This window comes from Mauremys reevesii, linkage group 10, assembly GCF_016161935.1.
Source record: "Mauremys reevesii isolate NIE-2019 linkage group 10, ASM1616193v1, whole genome shotgun sequence".
Taxonomy (NCBI): Eukaryota; Metazoa; Chordata; order Testudines; family Geoemydidae; genus Mauremys; species Mauremys reevesii.
This window is the reverse complement of record NC_052632.1, coordinates 13,964,247-13,977,608: the sequence shown is the minus strand read 5'-3', so window position 1 is coordinate 13,977,608 and position 13,362 is coordinate 13,964,247. Positions and strand designations below refer to the sequence as shown.

The 13,362-nt window shown below is 47.3% G+C and overlaps 1 protein-coding gene across 12 annotated transcripts in view; it reads left to right on the top strand.

The window, feature by feature from the left end:
- NTRK3 (neurotrophic receptor tyrosine kinase 3) overlaps positions 1 to 13,362 on the top strand; it is a 315,119-nt gene that overhangs the window by 184,442 nt on the left and 117,315 nt on the right. The gene's annotated exons all lie outside the window — the stretch shown is intronic.

The window sequence follows — 13,362 nt, the reverse complement described above, 5'->3', positions numbered from 1 at the left end:
TGAGTTCAAGTGACCATATGTTAGCAGGCACGTGTCTAAGCAAGCAAATATGGACTTGTGTGGGTCTGAGTGAGGTACGGTCCCTTTTGTGGCAGGTGTCAACATGATCTTGTGGTTAGTGGAGTCAAGGAATCTGGGCTTTATTGCTGGGTCTTCAATGGATTTACTGGATTACGTTGCTGGATAGTCTCTTTCTGCCTCAGTTTCCCTACTGGTGAAATGAAGATTGTGAACACTTCGCTCCTTTTGCGTACTGTTTATTGTGTGAGAGGGTGTAATGCACGAGCAGCACCTGTGCAGACGTGAATGTTCATGTGAGTAGTTGAACGTGTACTCCTGCACATGTGTGCAAACTGTAGCAAGCACTGCAGTATATATAACACACCTTATGAGCAGAAGAGATTAGAAAGCTGATATGGTGTTATTCCGATTGATTTTGCTGTTGTATTTATACCTGAAGGTAAAGAGCCGACATTCTGGAAATCAATTGGCCCTGTGCTCTCTCCCCACTCCCTCTGCAGTGCCGTTTGAATGAAATGCTTATATCATTTTTATGGTGTGTCTATGATAGGGATGAGTGAGCCAAGAGATTAATAGGCACTGCTGAGGCCTTTACCCAGCAACTGCCCATCTCTTGTGTTGTAAAGTACACATGGTTCTGGAGGTTCAAGGTGTCCTCGAGGTGAAAGTTTTGGGACTCTGGCTTAAATAGGAGGCAAGTTTCCAGCTCCGAAAAGATGATGTAAAGGGGCAGGATGCTGAGAGTTCAGGGGAGCCAGGAGTGTGCTGAGCTCTCAGTGTATGGGATTGGGGGGCTAAGGGTGATTAATGGGAGATGCTGAACAGTTAGAGATTCATGGCTGGTACTAGACATGGTGGTGGGAAATAGGGGCTTCTGTTGCCAAAAATAAAGCATGGCCATAAAGTGATGGCAGATTGCGGGCCTTAGTGACAGGACAGGAAGGATTCTTTGTCTGGTAAAGAATTCCAGCCACACTCACCTTTGCCATGACTTCAGTCATTGTCAGGCTCCCCTGATCCATCCAACCCCAAATTGAGTAGCCTTTGGTTTTCTGTAGCACCTTGCAAAATCCAGGTGCTATGCTGAGTGTGGTATAGCAGCTGTTCTGCACTAAGCAGTAGTCTCAGATATGTGAAACTGCAGTACTGGCAGAGGAAGAGTCAGTCATTTTATCCTCTGTCTCCTCTGGAAAAGTGCCTTTGGATGTTTCATTTCCACATAGATCGCCAACCAGAATCGTGCAGGCAGGACCTTGGTTTGATGCCTCATTCCAAATATGGCACCCCAAGCACAGCGACCCTCCCCCTTATTACCGCATGACTGCTATACGTCTGGATCTTGGTATGAGATGTGAACCCCAGAAGCTTTTGAGCCAGAGGCAGATGGGCTCCCACCTGAGCCACAGTGACAAATGAATAGCAAAGGGACTTGTGTCCTGCTCAGGTGGTGTCTACAGAAATGCTATTGATGCCTGCGGCCGTGGTGAGTTTGCAAGGAGCAGTGCTGTGCCTTGGGCCTCTGCAATGTCTCCTGATTTGCCCACCCGTGTCCCACTCTGGCATTTGTCCACTCCATGGGTCCTTTGGGCTAGGCACACAGTGGGATTTGGTTACAGCGATAGATAGCTCTATCCCCTGCGGCAGGGGCCCTTTCTCACTGCATTTCAGAAGGGTACATCACTGATATGCGGTTGCGATTCTGCAACCCCAAATACCACAGTGCATCACATGTGCCTCCTGGAAGGTTCCATATCTTATATATGCCAGCGTCCTCCCCATGTAAAGAGGTGTGAAAGGAGCAAAGGGGCTGACTTTCAGAGGGTGCTGAGCACTCGCAAGTCAGTAGCAGCTGTGGGTACACGATACCTCTGAGCATCAAGCCTAAAGAGCAGGCTGAATAATTAAAGTGCGATTACAGCGAGTGACTCTAGATTTGGCCCTTCCTTGCTTCCCCACTCCACTCTCTTTGTGCCTTCAAAGCATATCTGCTCCCTTTGCTGACAGAACTGCATTTCTGCTCCCATTAATGCTACAAAAGCCGATATCACCGGCGTGGACGCTAGCATACCAAGATGCGATCCCAGGAGCGTTCTTGCTAGTGATTGATGCGTAAGCCAGAAAGACTCCACCTGGGTTTTCAAATCCCAGGATGAGTGTGCAGCTCTGGCAGTTAGAAAAATCAGCTTTTGGAATGTGAACAGAGCAAACTTGATCAGGGAATCATGAGGAGCAACTAAAGATGGTATAAGAGTAGTGCTGTTAGCTAGTGTCCTGTTCCGTTCCAGCACGAGTATGGTAACTAAATACAGCCATCCTCCCTGCATTTACCATCAGATACAATATGCTTTGCTTCCTCTCCAGAGGAAGCTGTTAGGAAGTGTTGCTGTGCATTATTAAATAGCTGCCATGTTTCGCCCCAGAGGTGGTTGCATTTCATTGGTAGGCAGGTGAAGTGGTTCCCATATATCCTTTATGTGCTTCATGGGGGACGGTTTAGGCTTACTTAATACTTAAAATGTTTGAGATGCTCAGGTGTAAGGATGAAGTATTCCTATGAGTAACCTCACAGTGTCACGTTTAGTCATTTTTCCGACTAGTTGCTTCTTCCTGCGTTGGAGGCACTTGGTACAGCTGGCCCGCTGGCTTTGGGCATAGTTGTAAAATATCCTCCTCTCCATTCTTCCTACTGGAGCCTGGGACTCAGAATTGCATTTTCACATGGTCTGGCTTGTTGGATGCCTCCCCTTGCAATTTTCAGATTGTCTTGTGATTTTTATTGTCTGCATTCCTCTGCTGGATTTATGTATTCGTGCTGTCCTATGCATTGACTCATGTTTGATCTTAATACGTCCATTCCCAGTGTGCGAGTGCATTCAGGAGTCACATCAAAACTCCATAAATAAAGCTGAGAAGGAAAAACACTACCAAGGAGGAGCTCTCTGGAGCGTGAGAGATTTGGGGAATCCCACATCTCTCTTACAGGAGAGAATCTTTGAAGGGTGATGGAAGTTGAACCAGTGCTTTATGGTTTGGAGAGACCTTATGGATTATTGGATATGAAGCAAACATCAGTGTGAGTGGCCCAGAAGTAGATTTACTCTGTGATGTGCCTCAATTCCTAAACGTGAGGATGGGACAGTTTCCTCAGAGAATTACTGTCCTGCATTCCATTTGGGGCATATGGAGAAGGAAGGATGGGGCCTGTAGCTGGGCTGCCACTGCAGGATGAAATGCAGCAAGCTTCTCTTTTTTCCTCGACCCCCTGGGGATGGAATAGGAGCAGCTCATTCAGGGTACTTGCAACTGAATTCAGTGGCAGGTTCATGACTCCCCTCTTCCATTCTCAGCAGTTTGGGTCTGCATCAGTGTAACTGCTGCAATTAGTTCTGTCTCCGGCTGGTCCATGTGCTTCTGGCTCTGTCCCCCATGTGCTCTTGGTTCTACCTCTGGCCTGCCTGTGGAGTGTATCGTTTAATGAGAACTGTGATTATAGCTCTCTAGAAAGGTGCTAATGTGGTTTCAAATCTTAGTCTAGGTCTGCACTGGGGGGGAGTCGACCTAAGATATGCAACTTCGCGTAGCTGAAGTTGGCGTATCTTAGGTCGGTTTACCTGGCCGTGAGGACGATGGCAAGTTGACGGCGGCCGCTCCCCCGTGCCGCGGTGGAGTTCCGGAGTCGACGGCAGAGCCATCGGGGATCGATTTTACCGCGTCTACACTAGACACGATAAATTGATCCCCAATAAATCGATCACTACCCGCCGATCCGGCGGGTAGCGTAGACATACCCTTAGTGTGGCCAAGGTCAGATTAGCTATGGGTCGATGCAGCTCTAATGCTTGTGGACCAATTGCCGTGAATTTGGTGAAGAAGGAGAGGGATGGCCCTCGGCTGATGGTAACTGGACCGCTGTTTCCACGGTAGGGGGTAACCTAGAAATAGGCATGAAGTTGAGAGTGGCCTGAGCAGGCAGTGCGAGACAGCAGGGAGTGGGAGAGCGGAACAGAGTCGTGTGGATGTTGGGGAGTGAGGGAAGCCATGTTTGAACTTGATGCAGATGGCGAGGGCAAGCCAACGGCGGGAAGCTGTAGTCAGCAGAGTGAAAGCATTTTGCATGAATTAGAGGGAGGTATTCAGCCCCTTCTGGCTCTTGGTAGGGCCACGGCTCAGGGAAGCGCATCCTACAAGATAGACGCTCCCACAGCCTGCCATGGTGGATATCAAAGCTAGAAAGAAGAGGCAGCCACATCGGGATATTCTGCAGACAAAAAGGGTGGGATAACGCCCTTTACAGCAGGGAAAGGGGAACAGGGAGAGCCAGCCTCCAGTCAGGTCCCTGCCTTGAAAGCAGCAAGCGCTAACCTGGCCCTGTGCCTGTATCTGCCAATAAAAATTAAGAAATTGATTTCCTTTTGTTTGCCTGACAGAACAAGGCTCTTTATGAGACAGTAAATGCAATCCATCTCTGAGCATGGCCAGAGTTTTAATTGTGTTTGTTGTGCTTTCACTTATTCTGTTTTATGAGTTTCAGTTGCCATCCCTGCTGGTGCAGAGCTCACCCCTGGGGGATGAGTCAGTGTTTGATTTCAGCTCCAGCTAAAGGTTGGGGTTTTTTAAACACCTTGGTGCTTTTGTTGTTGTTGTTGTTTTTTAAAAAAAATTGTAAAGGTTGGAGCTGTTTTCGTGTCTGCTGTTTATAAATAAATGTGTGTCTCCTGGTATGAAGCAGGGCTGGACGATTCTGTTTGAGAGCCATCCACCTTCCAGCTGATGATACGGCCCTTTGATGTATTGAATTTAAGATTAAGGTCACTGAAGCGTGAAAGCACCAATCAAGGTTTGAGGTCAGGCCAGAAGGCCAATGGGATTTTAAAAGGCGGATTTTTTTTTAAACGAGGGCTTTTACAGCACTTGCTGTAACTTGTTTTTTGGCCCAGTGTAGTGGGGAGGGGAGGGTTTTTTTAGTTATGGATCCTATACAGTTCTTAATGAAATGGCTTTGTTGTGTGGTTCTTTATATTATCCAGTGGAGTTTGGATAGCCCATTTAGCTCTTGTAGTGCTCGATCAAAAATCAGTTCCCAGAAGGCCACTTCTGTTGGCGGTGGTGTGGTTGGCCCATTGTTCTGAATGCACTATTTTTTATCCTGGCCTGCTTTGGGACCGCTGCTTTGGGGTTTGTAGTGTAGCTGGGACAAACCCTTTCTAGAACAGTGTTAGGGAATTGTGTTTCTTACAGGCTGAGATTTCCAAAGTCACCTAAAGGATCTGGATGTCCACTTCCCATTGCAATGAATGAGAAATGCACATCCATATCCTCTAGGTGGCTTTGAAAATCCCTTACGTTCACTGTGAGGAGATTTAAGGAGCTTCAGACTGGAAGGTAGGTAGGTAGTTTGTCTTTCTTTGATCTTTTCAGAGATAGGAAAGAACTTGACTCCTCTCTGAGGGCTGTTCTGCTGCAATAAAGAATGTCATGGCTTGGGAGAGCACTGAGCATCATTATTTACAACCTGCCTGACCTGCCTTCTAGATGCCCGGTAGAGGTTACTGTCTTAGCATGATGGACTTTTTGCTTCTGTGCACATGTCTGCTTTGGAGAATTCATTATGTTATGGATATGTGTGGAGTGACCATTATCTTCTCTTCACTAATCTCTGGCTATTTATAAGTTATTCTATAATGCCTATGCCTGCATCTTATCAGAAAATATAGTACCTTACCTGGTTAAGTAATTGACCATTAGGATATGATCATGTGAACAAGGGATCTCCTAGGTATTTATTTTGACTTTATTTTTTTCATAACAAATTGCCTATATAACCCTGTAAATTTACTAGGAGCTTTACAGACCTAGAGTAAGAGGTGTACCCTGCTTCATAGAGATTCAGACAAACTGGAATCAGACCAGTTCAGCCACAGGAGACCATGCTGGAGAGAAGATGGTAGAAAGTCCCCAGAGACAGTTGGTTTCAGGAAGATTAGAAGAATGGGAGAAAATGTGCTTGGCAGATGATAAGAGGGAGGATTTTGGAGCAGCAGAATCAGGATAGAGTCAAATCCAAAAGAGGGAGAAAAAGAAAAATGGGCATAATTCTGGGAAAGATCTGGAAGGCATATAGGGAGGGAGGGAGGCAGCAGGAGATAAGAGAGAAGGGAGGTAGATGGGCGTGCAAATGGGCCTAGCTCATGGTGGTGTGGGGGAAAAAGACAGAGTCAGAAAGGGGAGCTACACCTTTCTCTATAGTGACTCTAATGGCTGACGTTGGGGCATCTCTGACAAGGCTCTCCACCAGTCTTTCTTGGATGAGGACAGGTACAGCACTTTCCGTTGTGGTGACCAAGTAAGAGTCTAAAAAAAGGAGTGTAGAGTTGAATCAGCTACTGGAGTCATGGAGGGACCCCCCAGGGAACTGTAGTTGCTGTCATGCAGCAGGTATGAATGACTCTGTTAACCTGACTTTAGCCACATACCAGATCCAACCTCTGCTCCTAATCCCTCCTTTGGTCTCCGAGATTTCAGAATGATGAAATCCCAGAGAACACAGAAGATACACACAAAATCCTTCAAAAATTAATTAGTGGCCATGTTATACGATAATTAATATCCACAGTACAGACCTATTTATCCACAGACAGACCCCTGCTACATCATCATATAGTTTGGTTCTTTGGAGACTCAGATTCACTTCAGTTCTGTTCCAAGATCTCCCGTGGGTATATTAGGATTTACCAGGGGTGGTCCTGGACCATTATCCTGCATTTGATGGTACAAAATTATGTCCATCCGGGCATCTACCTACCTATCCATCTGTCTGTACACGTGGATAGATTTGCATAGATCCATAGACACTTAAATCCTGAAGTCCATTTTTATTCAGTTTTTCTCAGTCTTTACTCAGAAAATCTCTCACTGAGATCAGTAGAAGTCTGCCCAAGTAAAGATCTCAGGATTTGGTCTTTCATCAGTATCATCCACTATAAGTTCAGTGTCCGTACCTGGTTAGTAGTTACAATATGTACAGTATACTGCAGAGTGTGCTTAAAAGTTACATTATTGATACATGGTTTATTTCTATGAGAAATTGATGATTGTATATGTCAGGGATCGGCAACCTTTGACACGCGGCCCATCAGGGAAAGCCCCTGGCGGGCTGGGTCAGTTTGTTTACCTGCTGCGTCCACAGGTTCGGCCAATCGCAGCTCCCACTGGCCGCGGTTTGCCGTCCCAGGCCAATGGGGGCTATGGGAAGGGCGGACAGTACGTCCCTCGGCCCGCGCTGCTTCCTGCAGCCCCCACTGGCCTGGGGGAATCTAAGAGAGGAGCAGAGAGCTGGAGATTTAGGAGAAATGTAAAATAACAAAGATAAATAATTAAATGATAAGAGAATGAGGGGAAGGCTTGGAGGGCACTAAACATTAATTTGTAAACAATGTACATAATTAATCTGATAATATCTGGTTCCTGAGTTTATTGGGGAGGAAATAGCTGGACGCTAGCCAATAGCTAAGTATCTTGGTCTCCAGCTCTGGCCCTGGCAGGGGTCAGAAGTGCCTCCAAAAGGTAAGAGCAACTGCATTCTGAGCTCCATTGATGCATTCCCTTGCACTGGACTCACTGGAGCTTGAGAAGGGGAAGCGTAGCAGGCTCATTCTTGGCAAGAGGTGGAAGTGTGCTTAGGCAGACTCTGCAATATATTATCCATGTGGTTGTAAACGTCTGGTGTCTCCATCCCTGGCAGTTCTTGTTTTGTCAGTGACTAGCAGTAGTTGTAAGTGTTTGAGGATGGTGATGGATCGACAGAGTTGGCTGGCGCTGAAGCTGTTGGGGAATGGTAGCTTCCACAAGTGTACCAGTGTCTGCTGGAGCTGGGTGAATTTCACTGAGATGAGATAAAGCAAGGTCTTTTGGTGGTTTTATTTCAGTGTAAGCCAGACAGTGTGTCTTGTATACTGTATATGTAATGATCAGGACAATATTCTTGACTTTCCATTGCACCTTTCATCAAAATGGATCCCAAAGCACTGTACACGTTACTAACCGATCAGGAAAACTGCTAGCACATAGGGATCACTTTGTCCATTCTGAATCAGGGCCACCTCTGGGACAAAATGCTGCAACCTCGTACTGCCCCAGTTCCCTAGTGTCATTTGGGAAAATCTGTTTTTGTGTTAAAAAAAAAGAATAATAATAATAATAATAATTAAAGATCAGATTCAAATCCTGGCCTGGAATAGTTTTAACTGAGAGTTATCAGAAGGAATGCACAAACCTCTTTACCACCATGATGGAAATGGTTGGGAACCAGTGACCTAGAAGCAAAAGGCCCTGTATATCTGAACCAGCCAGAGCCCTGATACAGTAGACCTGTCTTCTATTTAGTTTTGGTGTGTAGTGTCTTCTCTTACTGACTCGGAGGGCCTGATTTGACAGAAGTGCCGAGAACTCTCAGCTCCCATTAACTGCAATTGGAGTGGTGGCAGCTCAGCATTTCTGAAAACTAAGCCCTACATTTGTAGTGATGCTTTTGAAACCCATCCTATTTGAGAGCCATCTGTGGAGTCCTCTAAGGCCAGGTCTGCACTTGAAAGCTTTTGCTGGCAGAGCTCTTTCGGCTAGGGGTGGGACATTTTTTTACAACATAGCTATGCTGGCAAAAGCCCTAGTGTAGGCACAGCTATACTGGCAAAAAAAAAGTGGTTTTGCTGAGATAGCTTATTTCAGTCATTAAACTGGAATAAGCTATCCTGGCAAAAGCACTTTGCTGGTACAACTGCATTGACATTTGCAGGGTTTTACCAATATAGCTATCCAATATAGTAGGGATCGGCAACCTTTGGCACGCGGCCTGCCAGGCCAGCACATCCCTCGGCCTGCGCCGTTTCCCGCAGCCCCCATTGGCCTGGGACAGCGAACCGCGGCCAGTGGGAGCTGCGATCGGCTGGACCTGCGGATGCGGCTGGTAAACAAACCGGCCCGGCCCGCTAGGGGGCTTACCCTGGCGTGCCATGTGCCAAAGGTTGCCGATCCCTGCAATATAGACATCATTGCAAACCTTTTAAGTGTAGACCAGGCGTAATCCTAATGACTTTTAGCCACCCTTCCTGCTCACTTACCCTGATGTGTGCCCTACCACCACATTACGTTACTGCCTTGGGACATGAAGACTCTTAACTGGCACTTAGGAATCCCTGACAGCCCCCTTTTAAACACCAGGCCCATTCGGGGTGCTAACCAAAGAATTGCTCTCTCTTTAGACCAGGGGTTTCAAAATCCCGGCCCGTGGGCCATCTGCGGTCCAAGAACCTCCCCATTGCAGCCTGCAGAGGAGAGATGCATGCAGCCACTGCCAGCTCTGTCTGCTGCAGGCACTGCCCCCCGCAGCTCCCATTGGCTGGGGGAGAGGGGCAGAGATACCATCACTAGTCGCTGGGCAGAATCAGCCATGGAGGCAGCATCATTAGTTGCCAGGCAGAGTCAGCCATGGAGGGAGCGTCATTTTTTCCCACAATGAATGTAAACAAGTCAAAATACCGAACACCACTATCTGATGCACACCTTGCTGCAATCCTGAAGGTTTCAACTGCTCAGTCACTGAGGCCAAATATCAACAAATTGACAGAATTGCACCGTTGCCAGGTGTCTGGCAAACACTAAAAAGTCTGGCAGGCGAAGAATTGTATAAAGTTGTATGACAGTTTTATTAGTTCTAAGAAATTCAAAATAAAAAATACAATATAAACGTTTTCTTTTCTGAACACCATCTTCAGTGACATTATTGGCCCGCAAGGAGGATTTGAGAACTGGCACTGGCCCTAAGGTAAACTGAATTTGAGACCCCTGGTTAGACTGAGGCCTTGTCCAGGCTACAGATGCTTTGCCAGCAGCTATACTGTCAGAGCCCTCTAGTGTGGATGCAGCTTATGTCTACAACAGAAGGAGTATTTCTGTCAACAGAGTTGCACCGCTTCCCACCACAACGTTAGCTCTGTTTCTGTCGGCACAGCTGTGTCTGCCTGGGGTTTTTTGCTGGCATATCTGTCAACTAGGGGCTGTGGTTTTTTCACCCAGCCTCCAACTAACATAGATATGCTGACAGAACTCTGTGGAGTGGACCTGGCCTGACTGAAATGCCAATGTATGGAAGAGTAAACGAAAGTGGAGGAAATGGGCTGAGCCTGGAGACGGAGAGTTGGCATGGGTGACAGCCTGCTGTGGGGAATTAGCTGAGAGTGAAATCCACAAAGACCTTTGAAGGGTGTAGAGATCAAGGAGTATGAGGTATTTTGGGGAGCATTTGAAAAGGGCTTGAAGTAGGAGCAGTGGGGATGGAATGAAGAGAAGGAAACTGCAAAGCCACTCTCAGGAAACACTTCCTACCAGTGAGGTAATACCATGAGATTCTAGTGTCCAAAAGGGGAGTAGTGGAAGCACCATTGCTTGAGACATTTAAAGGGGCAGCCCTACATTGATGGGGTGGTTGAATGGGCTTGATGTGACCTACTGTAATGGGTCTTGTCCATTGTTAATGCCTGTGGTTCTTCTCTGCCTCTTTTGCATTCTGCCTTTTTGGGATTCAGTTTGAAGCCCACCTTCAATCTGAGGGACAGGAGCACCAGTTTGAAGATCTCAGTGCTGACCTGGTTAGATAGACATTAGCCAGGGCATCACTAGGCATGCTCCCCTCTGCAGGCAGCCTCTTGTGTTCTGAGGAGCTGCCTGGACTAAGTGTATTGTCGTGTACAATCATCTTCGTGCACAGCCATTCTGTTGGCTAGAGCTGTATCACAAGTCTGTTGCTGAATCAGTTGATCTCAGTTGACCCTAAGGCAATCCTGGTTACTGTCCCCTCCCTTTTCTCCTGCCCCTCCTCCCCCCCCAGCCCTCATCAGCTTAGTCAAGAGTGTACTAAATGTTCCATTTTGTCTGGTTTGCCAAATGGATTGCACAGCATCAGTGAGTTTGTTATGAATCATTAAAGGTGGGTGAAGCCTTCAAGGTTCAAAGATGTGGCTCAATTTGGAACAGGTCCCAAAAGTTTGGTGCTAATCCCGCCTTTGAGACATTATCCAGGCTTTGTTGCTCTGGGAGGCGCGCTAGGAATCTCCTGAGGATGGGTTTTCCTTTCAGTTGCCCAGCACTTCCATCAGCTCCCCCAAATCCAAACGTCCTGCTGCTTGGAGAGACCCGTGGGGTTGTTAGTTGGCCTCTGCCACTGCCGTAGGGGGAAGTGGGACCTTCATAGACTCTCTGCAAAAAAAATCTGGTCTACTATCCTAGTATATGGCGCTTGTATCTTGATCAACATGTTTTCTGTATCCTTCACCCTTAAATGTGGGAATGTCACCCTCCCGCCTGCAGAGACAGACATCATGTTGTGTTCACTACTCAGTGCAGTTTGTGACAGAGGAAACACCTACCATGAAAAAGACTTTGCTTTTGTTCTTTCTTTGGCGGGAAGGGTGTGTGTGTGGTGGTGGTGATGGTGGTCTCTTCATCTAAAATAAGTCATTCAGACTGAAATTGCTTTTTGTTTACTGTGTTTGGAGAAACACAATAGCTGTAGTCCTAACGCAGATATCTTGCTGGGGAGCTGAATTCAGCTGTGTTTTCTGTAACATCACAGGAGCTGAGAGTAATCTGGGCCCTGAAAAAAAGGCGAGAACCTGCCAAAAGGAACTCACAATAAAGGGAGAGACTTTTTTCTTGTGAGTAAAACACCTGCCAGGAATCTGCTAATTACACAATAACTTTATTATGTCCCCCTCAGAAGAACAAACAGTACTTGAAGTCTGAGAAATTAGACTAGATGAATGCAGTCAGAATGTCTGAATGAAGCACATATTCTCTGGATCCTCTCAGAAGCTCCAAGAGAGTAAAATGACTTCAGGACCCTCTTCTTTGTTGCTAGCGCTACATAATAAAGTAATTGTGCAATTAGCAGTAGATTAGTGACAGGAGAGAGACATTTTCTACTCAGAGCAGGTAGAAGGTGGAGCAGCTCTGCTCATCTTGGCTTAACCTTCTGTTAGCCCCTGGTAGCTTCCGGAAAACACCAGAGACGCATCACCAGATGGCTGGGATTTTTCTTCCCTCGGTGTCTGAATAAATTGCAGTGTGTTTGATTAGGGTGCTGAGGAGTGTGTCCTTGCAAAAGTTTGTGTTGGATCCTTCTCATTCCCAAGCTCCTCACAGTTTCCCATTCGTGCAAGACAGATGGCTGAAGCTTGCAATTTTCGGCTTTTCCAGGGGCATGGGGAAATGGTGGTTGTGATCATGGGGCTTGTGGAAAGAACATTTCATAATGCTCCCTTCTGGCCTCTGAAGTCCCATGCGGTTTTCTGGCCCTGAGAACTTTCCGTCATGAAAGCTGATGGGCAGTTTTACAACCGGGGCTGTAAAAATCAGGGTCTGACTGAGGTTTGTAAAATGTTCATGGGTCTGAAAAGCTGGACCTGGCTATTAGGTCACCTGTCCCTTTCTTCAGCGCATCCTTTTGCGTATGAAAATGGGTGTGTGTTGTGGCGGGGTTAGAGCAGCCGTACTCTGGGATTTGGATGTGTGTGTGCATGTGCATGCTTGGATGTGAGGGGGGGTCTGTGTTTGCAGGAAGTGGGCTGTATGTTTGCAGTGTTTGGGCCATTAGGGTGTCTGAGGGGAGGTTGAGTGTGCCCATTTGGCGGTGTTAGGATGAGTGTGTTTGCCCATGCTGGGGCACCTGTGGTTGGAGAGGTGTGTACATGTGGTGTTTTGGAGGGGGCGGTTTGTGAAACGACATGGAGGTGTACATGGATGGTGAAGTATTTTGGGGTGTCTGAGAAGGAGAGGGGACCAGTTGTTTGGGGTGTTAAGGTGACTATGGATGTGGGTTCATTGGGAGAAGGGAGGGAACTATTTGTGTGTAAGGGTCTACTGTGCAGGCTGCTGCAATGGCTCACCCGCCATGCGGTTCCCACTGGGTGACAAGTGTCAGCCCTTGGCTTAGAAGGACAGCGTGGAGAGAGACTCCGGGCTTCTCCATTAGTCCTGCTGCCCAGCAGTGTGACCGAGTGGCGAGATCGATAAAGCATCCCTGGAAGTGAGCAGCAGATGGGGAACTGGGAGTTAAAAAGTACTTGAGATGGCAACAGTCAAATTAGAAAAGATGGGGAAGAGGAACTCTCCTGAGCCTATTACAGCTCAGCCCAAAGCTTGCTCCACTTGCTGCCTGGCTCTCCATCATGCTTGGGGCTTGCTCCTGGTGCTGGCTGTGGGTGCTTGTGGCAGAGGCGGAGAGAGGTGGAGCGGGGAGAAGCCAACACTGTGGAGTGCCAGCAAGAAGGAGAAGCTCTGCCAGTGGGA